Source organism: Equus quagga, chromosome 7, assembly GCF_021613505.1.
Source record: "Equus quagga isolate Etosha38 chromosome 7, UCLA_HA_Equagga_1.0, whole genome shotgun sequence".
Classification (NCBI taxonomy): domain Eukaryota; kingdom Metazoa; phylum Chordata; class Mammalia; order Perissodactyla; family Equidae; genus Equus; species Equus quagga.
In genome coordinates, this window is record NC_060273.1 from 8,490,624 (window position 1) to 8,506,420 (window position 15,797).

Consider the following 15,797-nt stretch of genomic DNA (forward strand, 5'->3'; position numbering starts at 1 on the left):
ATTGTGTTGCTCAAAATTAATGAATTATGGTGAGAAGCCACCTCCACGGGCTGGGAGGACCCAGTGCTGATCCAACTGGGACCACTCATACGTCCAAGAACAAATCCCACACATTAAAAAGGGCATGCTTGAGCATCATCAACCAAGCAGAGAAGGGAAGAAATGGAGTTGTAGGCAGAGGGAGCAAAGGCTCGGAGATGTGAAAAAGCAGCAAACACTCATGGAACTGGACAGTAGTTTCAGGTGTATAAGAAGAGCGTGTGTGCATGCGTGTGTGTGTGTGTGTGTTCGCTCTTCGGGCAGAATTCCCCATTAGGCACAGTAGGCATGGTACCTAGGGCCCATGATACTTCAAGTATCATCTTTCAATTTTATTTTAAAATCAGAAGAAACAAATGAATGTGACAATAATGATTCCAGCCTGGGTTTTATTAACCTTTATACCAAGAGAGCAGCAACATATGATTTTATATTTTTTTATGGAGGAAGGGGCCCAAGACAGTAAAAGTGCCTAGAGCCAAAAATGGTAACGTGGCCATGGCTCCAGCGTCTAGAACAGCATGCAGTTGGCACTCAATAAATTGCTGAGTGAATGAGTGAACTGTAAGTTGTCCTGTTTGACTGGCATGCAGGACAAGTGTTGGATGGATGAGGACAAGTGAATGACCTTGGCTGCTGGTTAAGGAGCTTGGACATTCTCTTAAGGGAAATAGGGAGAAATGAGAGATGAGTGACGGTCAGGCTGGAGTTTTGGAAAGCCTCCTCTGGCTGTTCTGGAGGAAGGGAGAGCCTGGAGGCAGGGCAAGCACTGAGGTGGATGCAAGGACACCCCCAGGAGCAGGAGGCCCTTCTGGTTAGACATCGTTCCGGCCAGCATTTCCCAAAGCGTAGCACCTAAACCTCCACTTGGACAATCTGGGGCAGCAAGTTCCCACGGCAATGGCTGACCCTGAGTCACGTGATCAGGAAGGCCCTCCCTTTGCCTTGGTCTCACAGCACTGCCGTTACATCAAGAGAAAGTCTGCACGGCGATGGTCTATCTTTAAACCCTTCAATCCTGGTTAAGATCCTTTTAGGATTTTTTGGGTTTTGGGGTTTTTTTTTTCCTTCAAAAAACACATTTATTTACAAAGATACAGAGTATAAATGTAATAAGAAACAAAGGAAATAAAATTATGAGAGTAATATTTACACAGAAGTGTAGGCAAAACTTACCAGGAAGATTCCTTAAATATTTCTATTTCTGGAATTTAACAATTCAAATCTGTTTCTAAGAATAATTCTTTGTCACCTCAGGAAGGATTTTTAGGAGGCTCAACCTACACGATTCAAACCACTACTATCCTCATGAAAAAAACCACAATTTTATATTCTTTGAAAATCGCCAAGTTCCTGGAGGCCAAGTCAACCAGATCACCACCAGTTTTTAAAAGATTCAAAGGCTCTTAAATTAAGAAGTCATAATTGCTTTAAGAAACTGTTTTTAAAAACCCAAATACCCCACCGTTTTCTGAGTACTACAATACAGACTTTACATAACTTTCCTTTTTTTTTTTTTTTTGAGGAAGATTAGCCCTGAGCTAACATCTGCTGCTAAGCCTCCTCTTTTTGCAGAGGAAGACTGGCCCTGAGCTAACATCCATTCCCATCTTCCTCTACTTTATATGTGGGACACCTACCACAGCATGGCTTGCCAAGCAGTGCCATGTCCGCGCCCAGGATCCGAACCGACGAACTCTGGGCCACCAAAGTGGAACGTGTGCACTTAACCTCTGTGCCACCGGGCTGGCCCCTAGATAACTTTCTTAATCCATTTAAAATGGTTTATTCCCTTATAGGGAGAGCTCACTATTCTCTAATGAGAAACATTAGGTCATTTACTATTTAGCTCTTAGGAAAATCATTCACAGTGTGTATTCAGCTTTTAATAGTGTTAACTAAATACACTTTTTTAAAAGTCCAGGAGGGCGGCCCATGGCCCAGTGGTTAGATTCGTGCGCTCTGCTTCGGCAGCCTGGGGTTTGCCAGTTCGGATCCCGGGTGCGGACATGGCACCACTTGTCAAGCCATGCTGAGGAGGCATCCCACATACCTTAACCGGAAGGACCTACAACTATAATATACAACTATATATTGGGGGGATTTGGGGAGACAAAGCAAAGAAAAAATCCATACACCTAACTATCCAGTACCCAGGTAGCTGCTGGATCTTCCAAGACCAGAGACAGGAATTCTTAAGGGTCAAGACTCTTCACAGCTCTGCACTCATATACCCCATGTACAGACTTCATTTAACTACGTAACAGAAGACGTGCTCCTTTAACACGTCGTGAAAGGCTGGCTGGTGTGCTTCTGCAATCTTTCCTCATGGGTGTAGGCACAGCTCGCAGCGTGCACACCTTGGTCAACGTGGTTTGTGTCTGTCACTTCTTCCTTTAGTTCACTGTCCTTCTGACTGGGCCATGTGATGTCCAAACCTTGAAGCTTCTGGACTAGAAAAGGGAAAAGGCTCCCAAGACCTATTTTCTTTCTCAAAGGAATCATCTTCTTGGAATGCAAATTTCTGCTTAAGTGCATGGGGTATTAAAGCCACGAGATCTCTCAGGAATGGATCTACCTCCCGTGACCGTTCAACAGCACGGAGTTTCACCTTATTCATATCCTGTAGAACATCCAGCATGTTTGGAACATCTTTATTTTTCTGGTTTTTTTGGACGACGACTATAAATGGTCTGACAAGCACCTGCGTGCTGTTTTTTCATTTCAGCTGCCGAATTATCTGAGTCACAAATATTCTTAGATCCTGGTTGTACAAGAGGAGAACATGGAGGCTGCAGAGGAGAAAAGTGAGGGGACAGGGGTGGTGGAGGAGGAGCAGAGGGAGGCAATGAACTTGAACATGGATCTGGTTCGTCGCTGAGTTGAGCAGTCCCTGATGACGATATTTGTCCCAAACCACTAGACCCATTATTCAAGTCAAAGGAGCCAGAATCTGTCCTGTCTCTCAGTTTCTGCATTTCCACAATCACAGCAATCTGAGAGCAGAGAAAAGTCAGCTCATCTTCAAGGGCGACTAATTTTTTTAATTGCAGCTTCACTTACAGGCCGATCATTTTTCATTGGTCTGTTATGTCTTAGAGCAGGTGACAATAACTATTCAACTTTCTCCTCTTCATCATTTTTCCATATACTATTTCTCAAAATTAGACCGGGGACCAGGTCCTAAAGGAAGAATTTTTCCAATAATCTGAACAATACTCCGAGCTGATCCATAGTCTTTATTTTCCCAAATCTGCAAAACTTGGCCTATGGGAACACCATAATATTCCAGCATCTCTCCTGAGACATTGAGGAAGCAAACACAGAAGCAAATTCAAGGAAACATTATCAGTTTCTCAACACCTGCCACCGCCCCCAGGACCGGCTCGCTGCTTCCGCGTTCCCACAGGAAAATCAAACCCTAATGCCCCTTTGTAACAGTAAGAACAGGACCAAGGTCTTCGGGGCAACTGTATCTGGTTATTATTTGATAACCTTATTTTTGTTTTCATTGTATTTATTTGCAAAGTTGTCTTCCAAGTACAGCCAAGAAATCCTGGAGTTTCCATTTGTCATAGTGATATCGAGTTTCTTGCTAAAAGAATTATCTAAGTAAATAAAAAGGCAAGTCAATTAAAAATGACAATAGGAAGGCAATTATGGAGATTGTAGACAGATAGGACTAAAATAAAAATCAAACTGGTACCCGAAGGGCTGGAGTTTGGAAAACGTTGTTCTGTGCAAAAGGTGAGACCCGGTGAGTTGTCCTACCTTGTCTCTCGTTCTCCCCATCACCCATTGTTCCAGAAGTGCTTTCTCTGCAGATGGAACTGCAGGCCGTGCAGCAGAAAGCAGGCACTTCCAGGGAGACCCCTAACACTGACTCAAGATTCCAGGAAGAGGTTTCGCCCTCCTGCTCCTGCCTCTCCTCATCCTCTCCTCTCTAGATGACGGCAGATGTATCGGACCAGGACAGTGTTGAGAACTTTGAAGGTGAGAGATTTTAGCCCTCTTGCATGCTAACAAATTAGTCTATCGCAGTTTCATGGATGTTGGTAAAAGGCACGAGACTCTTGGGTCTGAGAAGAGGGACAGTTCATCACTCACAGCAGCAGCCAGAATAGCAGCAGAGCTGGGGTGTGTGGTTGCCTGGCGTCTGAGTGAATAAATAAGGCTGACTCAACGATTCATAAACAAATGAATCATGGGGGAAGAAGGCATAAGATTAATGATGACAAACCTTCACTCGATCGCTAAATACTAATATTTAGTGTTACCTTAATATTCATTTTCTTGCCTTGGCCATATCAGCTCCACTTAACAGATGAAGACATTGCTGCCCTGAAACAGATAGGCCTGAGGTGGTACAGCAAGCTGGTGATAGAATGAGTCGTAGAACCCAAGTCTCCTACCTCCCGCTTCCAGCTCTTTCCAACACACCATGCCACCGGTCAGACAGAGCCCTGAACACAAATCACTGATAGCAGGAAGCACGTCTACAAGTCAACGGCAGTGGTTTATATGGCTGCATCATCATCATTTCATCTCTCACCTAGTCAATGTATCAACCCTCCTGAGTTCTACTCAGCCCCATGGTGGCTTCTCCAGCCAATGCTTATTACTCCCAGGACTCGCTAGCACCCAGGCAAGAATCTATATCTTCCAGGAAATCTCAGAATCATAAACCATCGCCAAGGAGCTGAATACCATGGCTCCACCAAGCTTGTGGCCTCCTTGCTCCTGCCAGCTGACAGCCTGAGTCCACGGAGGCTAAGTTTTACAGCCAGCACTTAAGATGAATATTGCATAGAGAGAGAATTGTCTTTGGAGACCACTATCCTGCACCATCTCTACTTAGGTCCAGCCCAGCCAGAGTTGTTTCATCTCCAGTAAAGGGAGAGGTCACTAGTTCTCTTAGTTAGGCATTAGATGGTATGGCTGAGCTACAGTTAGGAGCCAGGCTATACCCTAAGAAAAACTCTTCCTTAATATATGGCAATCTACCACACTATGAGAGCTCTGCTGGGCCTGAGATGCCCAGGGGACCAGCAGTCACATCTCCCCATTATACATCACTACTGGAGCACAGAGTGCTGACTGATGGGCAGGATACCCCACCTTCCTTCCTTTTCTCCCTCCCTCTCTTCCCCTGAGTGAGCATAGCTGAATTTATGCATGTCATTTGCATCTAGGAAGTGACTTCACCATAGTCAACAGAGAATGGTCTTCAGAGCAGTCAGCTCTGGATTCAAATCCCAACTCTTCTACTTCCTAGCTGTGAAGCCTTAGCACAGTGACTTTGCCCCGCTCTGAGCCTCAGTTTCCTCATATGTTAAGTGGGGATAACAATCTGGACTCATGGTTTGCTATGAAGGTTAAAAATAACTTAGGCTTTATCACGCTGTTAGCAACGAAAGGGCACGATGGTACAGCAAACTACGTCCCACAGGGCAAATCCAGCCTGCAGCCTGTTTGTGTGAATAAAGTTTTATTGCAATGCAGCCACACCCACGTGTTTACATATTGTCTATGCTACTTTCCTGACACTGGGGCAGAGTTGAATAGTCGCAACAGAGACTGCATGACCCAGAAAGACTAAAATATTTATTATCAGGCCTTTTAAAGAAAAAGTTTGCTCCTAGATGCCCATCAAGGGACGAATGGATAAAGAAGATGTGGTATATATACACAATGGAATACTACTCAGCCATAAGAAACGATGAAATCTGGCCATTTGTGAAAACACGGATGGACCTTGAGGGTATTATGCTAAGTGAAATAAGTCAGAGGGAGAAAGTCAAATACTGTATAATCTCACTCATAAGTAGATGATAAAAACAACAGCAAACAAACACAGACAGAGATTGGATCGGTGGTTAGCAGAGGGGAAGGGAGCAGGGAGGAGGGTGAAAGGGGTGATTAGGGCACGTGTGTGTGGTGATGGATTGTGATTAGTCTTTGGGTGGAGACCCTGATATAATCTACACAGAAAACAAAATATATAACGATGTACACCTGAAACTTATATAATGTTATAAACCAGTTACCACAATTAAAAAAGAAGAAAGAAAAAGTTTGCTCACCCCAGATATAGTTCATTGCAATAATAATAACATTAAATTAATGCTCAAGCAGGCAATTTGACTGAGATGGTTCTGGTACCCTAGCAGCTCACAGAAGCAGACGAAACCTAAGCCAGCCAATCAGAACTTGCCTTCTCAGCCCTAGTTACCCAACCTGAGCTAAAGGTTCCTTGTTATTCCAAATAACGAGGTCACCCTGCATTAACCAATCAGCGCTTTGCCTGGGATAACTTCCTCCTTCCTGCTCACCTTGGACCACAGAACTCTGCTGCTTTGGCACAGCTCTTCAGAGTCCTTTCTATTTTTATGACTGGATGCTTCCTTGTTCACAAATCACTAATAAAAGTCGACTAGATCCAGAAATTAAGTGCCTGTGGAATTTTCTTTTAACAATAACAATAATCGTAATCATAAAATGTTTTCAAGTCCAAAAGAATGTAAAGTTCTTTTCTATGAAATCCAGTTGTTTTTGCAGGGGTTCATAATATGTCACCCCAAAATATGCCACTTTGGCATGTTAATTATTTTGAATTAAAGGTATTTGAGAAACAGTCAGTGCAAGAAAGACCCTCCGGCCCCTTTTGTCCCCCTGAAAGCGAGAGATGAATGACCCACGTGAAGGGTAGCCTCTCTGTATCCTCATGGCCAGAGACAGGAATTTAGGGCCAAGAAGGCTGTGCAAACAAAGAAACCTTGTTAGTACCTCTGGCCCAAACCCCTTTGTTCTGTCAATTCTTCCCAAATTGTTTCTTTGCCTGAAAGATATAAAAGCTTCCTGCTTTGGTTACTTCTTTGACTCTCATATTTTTGTGGGACTTCCATACATACATATGTAATTAAATTTGTTTTTCTCCTGTTAATCTTTCTTTTTATCACTGGGGGGGGAGGGGTGGGCGGGGAGGGAGGAGTCGGGTCTCAACCAAGAACCTAGAAGCGGGGAGGGAATGTCATTTTTTCTCCCTCCACTTTCTGCAAACACAGAAAGCGATGAGAGTCCCTCTTCTGCCTTTTTCAGCTCTCAGTGAGTGGTTCGCATTCTGCCTCTGTCAGCCACTCGCTTGGAGATCTGGACCAAGATGCTCACTCGCGGGCATGGCCTCCTTGTCTTGGGGTGACCACAAAGCAAGCCCTCCCTCCGCCTACCTGGCAGAGTCTTTCCTGTGATCACTCTGCTCCCTGAACCCTAGTGACCTGTCTTCTCTGCCTTGGGCCAGTTTTCGGTGCCTACATTGCATCTGGCTCCCAGAATAGACCTGAAGGATTGGGACCCCTGGGGGCAGAGGTTGGGGAGGATGAAGGAAAGAGGCCTCTGCCAGTTTACGGGAACCATCTACACAGCAGTCAGCCCTTGGGGGAGGCCAGGAGTGGTCCCCTCCCAACACCTGGGCTTTATTATGCTAAATGGGCCTCTTTCTCTCCTCCTCCTTGAGTTGCATTATAAAAGACTCCCTGTTACCAGGACTGGGTGGGTGCAGGCTCGAGTGACAGGGAGAGGTTGGAGGTGGGGGAAGGGGGGAACTTTGTGCCTCATTCCATCTCACACCACTCCTGGCACACACAATAGTGGCTGCGTTTAACAGATTTGTACTTTGAGCCAGTCATGTGCTAAGAAGCTTCACGCAGTCACTTGTCCCACTTACGCTATGAAATTGGTTCCATTCTTACTCTGTTTTCTATGACTGAGGCAAGTGAGGCTCAGAGTGGTTAAGTGACAGCCTCCCGCTCAGGGAGCTAAAAAGTGTCAGGCCCAGTCCTCAAAACCAGGCTGCCACGGGGCCAGCCGGGTGGTATAGTGGTTAAGTTCATGTGCTCCGCTCCAGCAGCCTGGGGTTTGAAGGTTTGGTCCCAGGCATGGACCTAGCACCACTGGTCAAGACATGCTATGGCAGCATCCCACCTAAAATAGAGGAAGATAGGCACAGATGTTAGCTCAGTGACAATCTTCCTCACAGAAAAACAAAAAACCAGGCCACCTGAGGCCAAACCTTATACCCCATCAAAGCATAATTCTCAACATTTTTAAAAAATAATAATTCTCATTCAAATAGGTATCACACACATGTCTGAGTCTTGAGGGAAGCAAAATAATGACAAGGCTACGTCAAGATAAGAAACTGATATGTTGTAGACACTTCGTGAAAAACAAAAACAAAAGAATGCTGAGATAAGATTGCTATGACCACACTATACACAAAATTGGTTAATACCCTACAGGGTGATAAAACTATAACCTTTCGGTTTATCTTCTCTAGTGGACAAAAAAGGAGAATCATGGCACCTTATCAGAGATACCAGATAGGGTGGGACGGAGGTCCCAGGTGAGAAGTGGCCCTTAGTGTGGGTTCTTGACCTCGCCCATGAAGGAAATGAAGAGCAAGTCAAGAGAGATTATACAAGTTTATTAAAAGGCAAAAGCCAGGCTGATTAGAGAAAATCTAAGGAAGGAAACAGGCCAGGCTGACTGGGTGCAAACTGACCACCCAGCCCCAAGTAGGGGTCTGGGGTCCTGATTTATAGTGGTTGAAGTGGGCAGCTGGTGATTGGTCAGTTTGAAATGGGAGTCAGGCTGGCCGCTGGTGATTGGTCAGTTTGAAATGGGCGTCTGGCTGGCCAGTGGGGACTGGTCAGTTTGAAGCAGGGAGGTTTGAGCAAGGGGAGGGGGTTCGCAGAGGGTGGAGTTCCCGGAAGGTGTGAGCCGCAGGCCGATGGCTAATCCCAGATGCTGGGTGACAGCTGCATCCTGCTGCTGTTCTGTCTGCTGCTCAAGAGAGAGTCTTGGTTGTGCCTCTTCTCTATCTCATTAGTTTCACAGAATTATAAAATGTCTGGGCCCTAATCGATTGTGCAAATAGTGCTACAATCCCATAGAAAGTCAGACAAGCTTTAGGCGGGCTGGTTAAAAAATGTCCTAGCAGGATGTAATCATCTTTTTGCCTTATTTCCAAGTTGAGATGGTTCTCCTTAGCAAGTCTTCACCTCCGTATTACAATGTTGTTGTAGATGATAATGAGGCCCTGCTCCCTGGTCCTCTCAAGGAATGTCCCACTTTCCCCATCCTGTGGTCCCTTTTCCCTACTGCTCCCAGGTCGGTCAGGACCAAGATGTGGAACCATCTCACCAGGTCATAATCAAGTCTGACACTTGGTCAGGAGCTGGAATGTGAGCTTCCTTACAGGTTTCGAGGGTGTGACTCAGGATGCAAGCAGACAATGGGGAAGCAAACGGACCAGGTGTCTTCACCTGTTCCGCTTTGGCCACTCTTGTGTTTAAAATGTCTTCTTCTCTCTGCCTTTCTCTATGAAGCTCGGTTTCTATTGGAAATGCCTCCAAGGAAAGTCATCCTGTTCAGATGCAAATGAGCAGAAAATCTGCCACTGGCTAATTGGGAAATGTATCATGAGCGAAAAGTCTTCAGTTCAAAGGGGCCCCTGAGGTCCTGCCCTTGTTTTCTGGGGAGGAAACTAAAGGTGAAGCTGGGAGATAAATTGTTTATGTGTCTCTATTTCTCCCCTCATGGATGTTCAGGTTTTTTCCCTCCAAATTAATTTCCCCAGAATAATTTTAACCATCATGGTAAAAGATTCATAATCTAATCCTGGTGTTTCCTTTGATTCAGAAAAGGGGCCTTTGGGCAGGGAAAGAATAGCTTATAATAACGCTCACAGTAAGGACAGACACTCACCTGTGTATACAAGGAACTCCAAATAACAATGGTATGTATATAAGGGGTGAGCTTGGTGGCATAGTGGTTAAATTCACACCCTCCACCTCGGCAGCCTGGGGTTCACAGGTTCAGATGCCGGGTGTGGACCTAGCACCGCTCATCAAGCCATGCTGTGGCAGCATCCCACATCAAATAGAGGAAGATTGGCACAGCTGTTAGCTCAGCGACAATCTGCCTCACAAAAATAACTAAAAGAACAATGGTTTATAAGAGCCAAGATGAAAGTGCGGACAGATTTTGGGGCCCCTGCTCCCTGGTATAAGAGCAGAATCTAGCAAACAAACTGGATAGGCTTTAAGTCAGTAAAATAAAAACCCATGCTCTTGTGGGGGATCAGAATTGGCCCCCCCCAAAATATGTCTCTTTGGCTTGATTATTATTTTTTATTTTTGGTGAAGAAGATTGGCCCTAAGCTAGCATCTATTGCCAATCTTCCTCTTTTTGCTTGAGGAAGATTGGCCCTGAGCTAACGTCTGTGCCAATCTTCCTCTATTTTCTATGTGGGATGCTGCCACAGCATGGCTTGACGAGTAGTGTGTAGGTCCGCTTCCAGGATCTGAACCTCCAAGCCCAGGGTTACCAAAGCAGAGTGTACAAACTTAACCACTAAGCCACCAGGCTGGCCCCTGACTTGATTATTTTTAAGGAGAAAAGTCTCTGAAAGAAACTTTGACCTTCCCCCTAACTGCCTAAAAGAATTTAAGATAGAAGCTCTGTTCCAGGATGGAGCTATCACTGTAAGATAACTATAGTATAACATGAACTAGCCGTGATAGACAGGGAGGAACCCAGCAAGGACATTTTAATCAAAGTCCTCTCCATCTCTCATCGTCTTTGCAAGACACGGTCAACATTCATTTATCAAACACATGCTTTTCCATCTCCATGTAAATTCCCTTCCTCCCCTTTGAAGGCCCAAACCACTGCCCCCAACATCCTCCTTTGTCTTTAGCTGAAGATGTTATTTAAGGTGGTGGCTTTGGCCATTTTGGCGAGTTACTCAGTTTTCCCGGGTTTCTCTTGGGTATACATATTATTATACGTTGTTTGATTTTTCTCCTGTTATTCTGTTCCATGTCAATTTAATTCGTAGACCAGCCAGAAGGACCTAGAGGGTGAAGGAATAGATCTTCTTCCCCTACAGTTTGGTGATGAGAACAGGAGAAAACTTAGCTGGCTGGACACTGCTCACTCTGGGACTACGGCAGCGGAGAGATCCTGGACCCCTGACAAGAGCCGGCTGGAGGTAAGAGTTCTTACCACATGAGTCTCCCAGATCTCTGCCTGCAGGGTCCAGTGGAAGCAAGACTGGTGAGTTTTTATTTTTCCCTCTGCTAAATTTAGATTAGCAGGAGGAAATATTTGTGAAGCTAGCTTCTTGGACTCAGCAACTCTGGGAAATTTGATTTGAGTACTGATCAGTTTATCGATCCTTCTCCTCCCAGAGATGGTCACTATTTTTCCTTGTCTCTCTTTTTTGTGTCATTTGTCATAAAGATAAAAAACCACAGGGCAAGATGCAGGCACCTCTATAAGACTGTTATCTGGGCTGATCCCATAGTAAACTTTGCTGTGGGTTAATATGTGCATGGGGTGAAAGCTGTTGCTAAGGGGCATCTTGTAAAGCAAAAAGATTGCAAAATTAGTGGGCACAGGTCAAGCATTTAAGAGCCACTATGGCACTTGCCACCTCAAGAAGACTCCCATGATAGGAGAAGTTGCTCACAGAGCAGGGTAGGTGACACAGGTCCCCCACCAATCTCAAGAAAACGGCCCTGCAGTGAGGTACTATGTAAAACATACATAACCCACAATTCCACAGAACCTCCCTCCTAGGTATTAGTTTGGCTCCAAGAGACTCAAGGCTTAGCTAATGCTCTCAACATGCATATAAAACAAAGTCTTTTCTTTTGTCTTGTTCTGTGTCTTGAGAGCTTGGTTTTGTGACCTCTCTGGTCTCCACCACCCAGTAGATGCATGTACCAGTGTGCATCTTGGTAACGAGTAGAACAGACTGGGCCTCCAAGATGCATTCTCTTTGTCCAGCTGTGTCAGCTCTCAGGTGAGTTTGTGATAAGGGGTCCCAGTTGCTTTCACAATGGGCCTGTGTTGTCTCAAACTTCATTGCTTGCTACTGCCTCTGCAATGAAGACATTTGCTTTCTGAGACTATTTTTGGGAGAGAACTTTCTGGATCTTGTGAGGGCTGCTTCTTTTGCACTCTCTTCTGGGGACTCCTCTTGTGCCCGTGGTTAGGCCGTAAAAGGCTTATTGGTTTGAGTTGCTATTAAGATCCTACTCGTTAATGGATTTACAATGGATCATTTAAATTGGAAAAACTTCTAAATTTGAAAAATTTTTAGAGAGCTCTTGTCATAATTGTTTCATTGATATCTGCAAAAAGACCAAATTAAAAAGGAAATACAAAGAAATAATGACTAGCCTTAAGAACTTAATCAAATTTAGGGCCTCAGCGTCCTCTCAGGATCTCACAGATGCTAATGAAAACATTAAGTTAATTTAAAAAAAAATAGAAAGAAGTCCAGGGAAAGTCAAGGGACTCTCTTCCACAAGAAAAAAAATTTTTTTAAAGGTTTTTAGAAAATAAGGTAAGTAAATCAAATATTAAAAAGGGAAACAATGAGGAATCAGAAAGGGAAAAGTCACAAGTCTCATCCCAGCAGGATGGAAATCTTAAGATGGTTATTTATTTTTTTTTTAAAAAAAGGTTTTAAATGTCCTCTCCACAAATATTAGAAAAAAAAATTAGCAGGTGAACTTAACTCTTTCCAATTGCTGAAACAAAATTTGGATCCAATCGTTCTTTCATAAGTAGTGAGCCTCATGTTACTGTACCTGATTCATGATGGTAATTTTGAAACAATAGCTGTGGAGTCTCTGTGTATGCGTGTCTATGTTTGTGTGATATTTTCCCTCCAGATGCTATAACTTCTAAAAGAGCTCTATGTAATAGGCTTAAAGTAAGCACTTATACTGATTATTTCTAAATGTAATAGAAACTAACTGAAATGATTTTCAAGTTAACATGATATAAAATCATCTTTGGTAAATGAAAGCTTAATTAAGTTTGTTGGTTTGATTAAAATAAACATGTCCTGAGAATTATCAGCATTGGATATGATGCAGACATGCAGCCTAGGTTTACTGGTCAAACAAGCTCGTGTTATCTCAGCTACAAAATTTGTCAGCAAAAATAATAACTTAGGGGCCAGCCTGGTGGTGCAGTGGTTAAGTGCACATGTTCCACTTCAGCGGCCCGGGGTTTGCTGGTTGGGATCCCGGGTGTGGACATGGCACCACTTGGCAAGCCATGCTGTGGTAGGCGTCCCACATATAAAGTAGAGAAAGATGGGCACAGATGTGAGCTCAGGGCCAGTCTTCCTCAGCAAAACAAGGAGGATTGGCAGTGGATGTTAGCTCAGGGCTAATCTTCCTCAAAAAAATAAATAATAACTTAGAATGATAATTAATTTTGTCTAATATCTCATAAGGTTTTTGGGTGATCAAACATAATTGTTGGGAGCAAATGATTTATATGTAAGTGAGATAAGAGTTTATAGATAAACTTTTAAAGATAATTGTACTTTATGAAACAGGTATTTAAAGTAACTTCCAATATCTCTTCAGTAACTTAAAAACTTTGAACATTTGTGAGGTGAAATTAAATGATAAAAGAATTCATTGAGTATGTAGATCATTTTCAAGTGAGATAAAATACTGAAACATGAATTGCTAAACATGTCTAAGTTTACCTACTTTTGTCTTATTACAGAGAAACTAAAAAATGTTTGGATCTATTAGTAAACATGTCTTGCATTTTATTAAAAGATTGCACTATAAAGTACCATGTTTCTAGAAATTACAAAAAGTATTTATAAACTTGCCAAGCCACAAAATGCTAATGTAAAAGACACTTCACAATTGCTTACTTCTTAGTTTTCACTAAAAATTAAGGTCTGTAAGGGTTAAAAACTCTAATATATGTGATTAAAGCTACTAAAAATTAATAAGGAAAACATCTTCATATTCAAGGAAAGTAAGATGTATGTTTTCAGTAAGGAAGGTATAAGAAATAAAGATATTTTTGTTTGTTAAAAAGGTTATAGCAGGGGCCAGCCCCACAGCTGAGTGGTTAAGTTCACATGCCGTGCTTCAGTGGCCCAGGGTTTGCTGGTTCAGATCCTGGACACGGACCTATGCACCACTTAGCAAGCCATGGTGCTGTGGCACCCCGCGTAGAAGAACTTGAATGACCTACAACTAAGATTTGCAACTATGTACTGGGGCTTTGGGGAGAAAAAGAAAGAGGATGATTGGCAACAGATGTTAGCTTAGCACCAATCTCCTCAAAAATAAAAAAGGTTACAGCAGTTTATGGAAAAAAAGAGAGAGAGAAAGAGAGAAAAGAGTTTTGTGCGTGGTCAAGTTGACTAAGATTAAAATGAATTTAATTACGTAAATGAGTTTCAATATCAAAAATAAGCCAGTGCAAAATTAGAATTTGGTTTTCTCTCTCTTAAGAGGATAATTTTCTTAAACTTTTAGTCTGCTCTTTTTTCGTGTGAGGAAGATTAGCCCTGAGCTAACACCTGCCACAAATACTCCTCTTTTTGCAGAGGACGACTGACCCTGAGGTAACATCCATGCCCATCTTCCTGTACTTTGTATGTGGGATGCCTACCACAGCATGGCTTGGCAAGTGGTGTGTAGGTCCACACCTGGGATCTGAACCGGCAAACCCCAGGCTGCTGAAGTGGAATGTGCGAACTTAACCGCTGTGCCACCAGACTGGCCCCATAGTCTGCTGTTGATAAATAGATTATAAAAGATTTTTCTTTATCTTTGAGTAAGTCTACCTAAAAGACAGAAATTTTTTGTTTTGTCAAAATAATTTCCTATGTTCAAAAAGGCTGAGGTCTCTCTACTAAGAGAACTAAGGGTTTTTTTTTTTTTTTAACTATTTAACTCTCTATGTTTGCCTTTAACATCTTCTGTTGTCACTTAGGTTAAATAGATAACCAGACATTATTTCACAGGGATCTATGATATTGTGTGGGTAAATGTTATTGATATAAGTGTTTTAAAAATTATATAACATTCCTAAAATTCTAACAAGTCATGGTTGTCAGTAATAATTCTAGTTATCTCAAAGTGTTATATGCCACAGGAATAACCAAATTTTTAACCCAATTGCCATTTATAAGTCTTTTGTCATTTACAGACAGGTTTATTTTACTCTGCTTTTGCAAATATGTTTCATCTTCAGAGAAATTCATGGAAAAGACTCTGACACTTACCCTAGAATATAGGTTTCTGATAAATTTTCAGATCATAAAACTGAATTGGGTAAAAAATTATAAAACTCTAACAGAGAAACGGATGACTTCATGAAACTGCTAACAAAAGATCAAGAGTTGATTACATGGGACTGAATAAACAGATAAAGATGATTATAATTTTTTTTTAAAGATTGGCACCTGAGCTAACAACTGCTGACAATCTTTTTTTCCCCGCTTTTTCTCCCTAAATACCCCCAGTACATAGTTGCATGTATTTTTTTTTTTATTTGCGGGTCCTTCTAGTTGTGGCATGTGGGACACCACCTCGGCATGGCCTGATGAGCAGTGCCATGTCCATGCCCAGGATCTGAACCTCTGAAACACTGGGCTGCCGAAGCAGAGTGCAAACTTAACCACTCAGCCATAGGGCTGACCCCCGATTATAATTTTTTGACATATGTTTGATATACTGCTGATTTTTTAATGTTTTGTTTTTCCAGATTTAAGGAAACATTTTTCTCTTAAGCTAACTATGACTTGTAACAATTTGAGAAATTATACTTTTGTAAGCAGAATTGAAACATTTATCTTTTTCTCCCTACCTAATCCCTCCAGAATCTTGAAACTTTTAGAAAGTGAATTTTCTTATTTT

The 15,797-nt window shown here is 42.7% G+C and overlaps 1 pseudogene; it reads right to left on the reverse strand.

The window, feature by feature from the left end:
* Nucleotides 1–2,319: 2,319 nt before the first annotated feature.
* LOC124241970 (mitochondrial fission regulator 2-like) overlaps nucleotides 2,320–15,797 on the reverse strand; it is a 44,861-nt pseudogene continuing 31,383 nt past the window's right edge.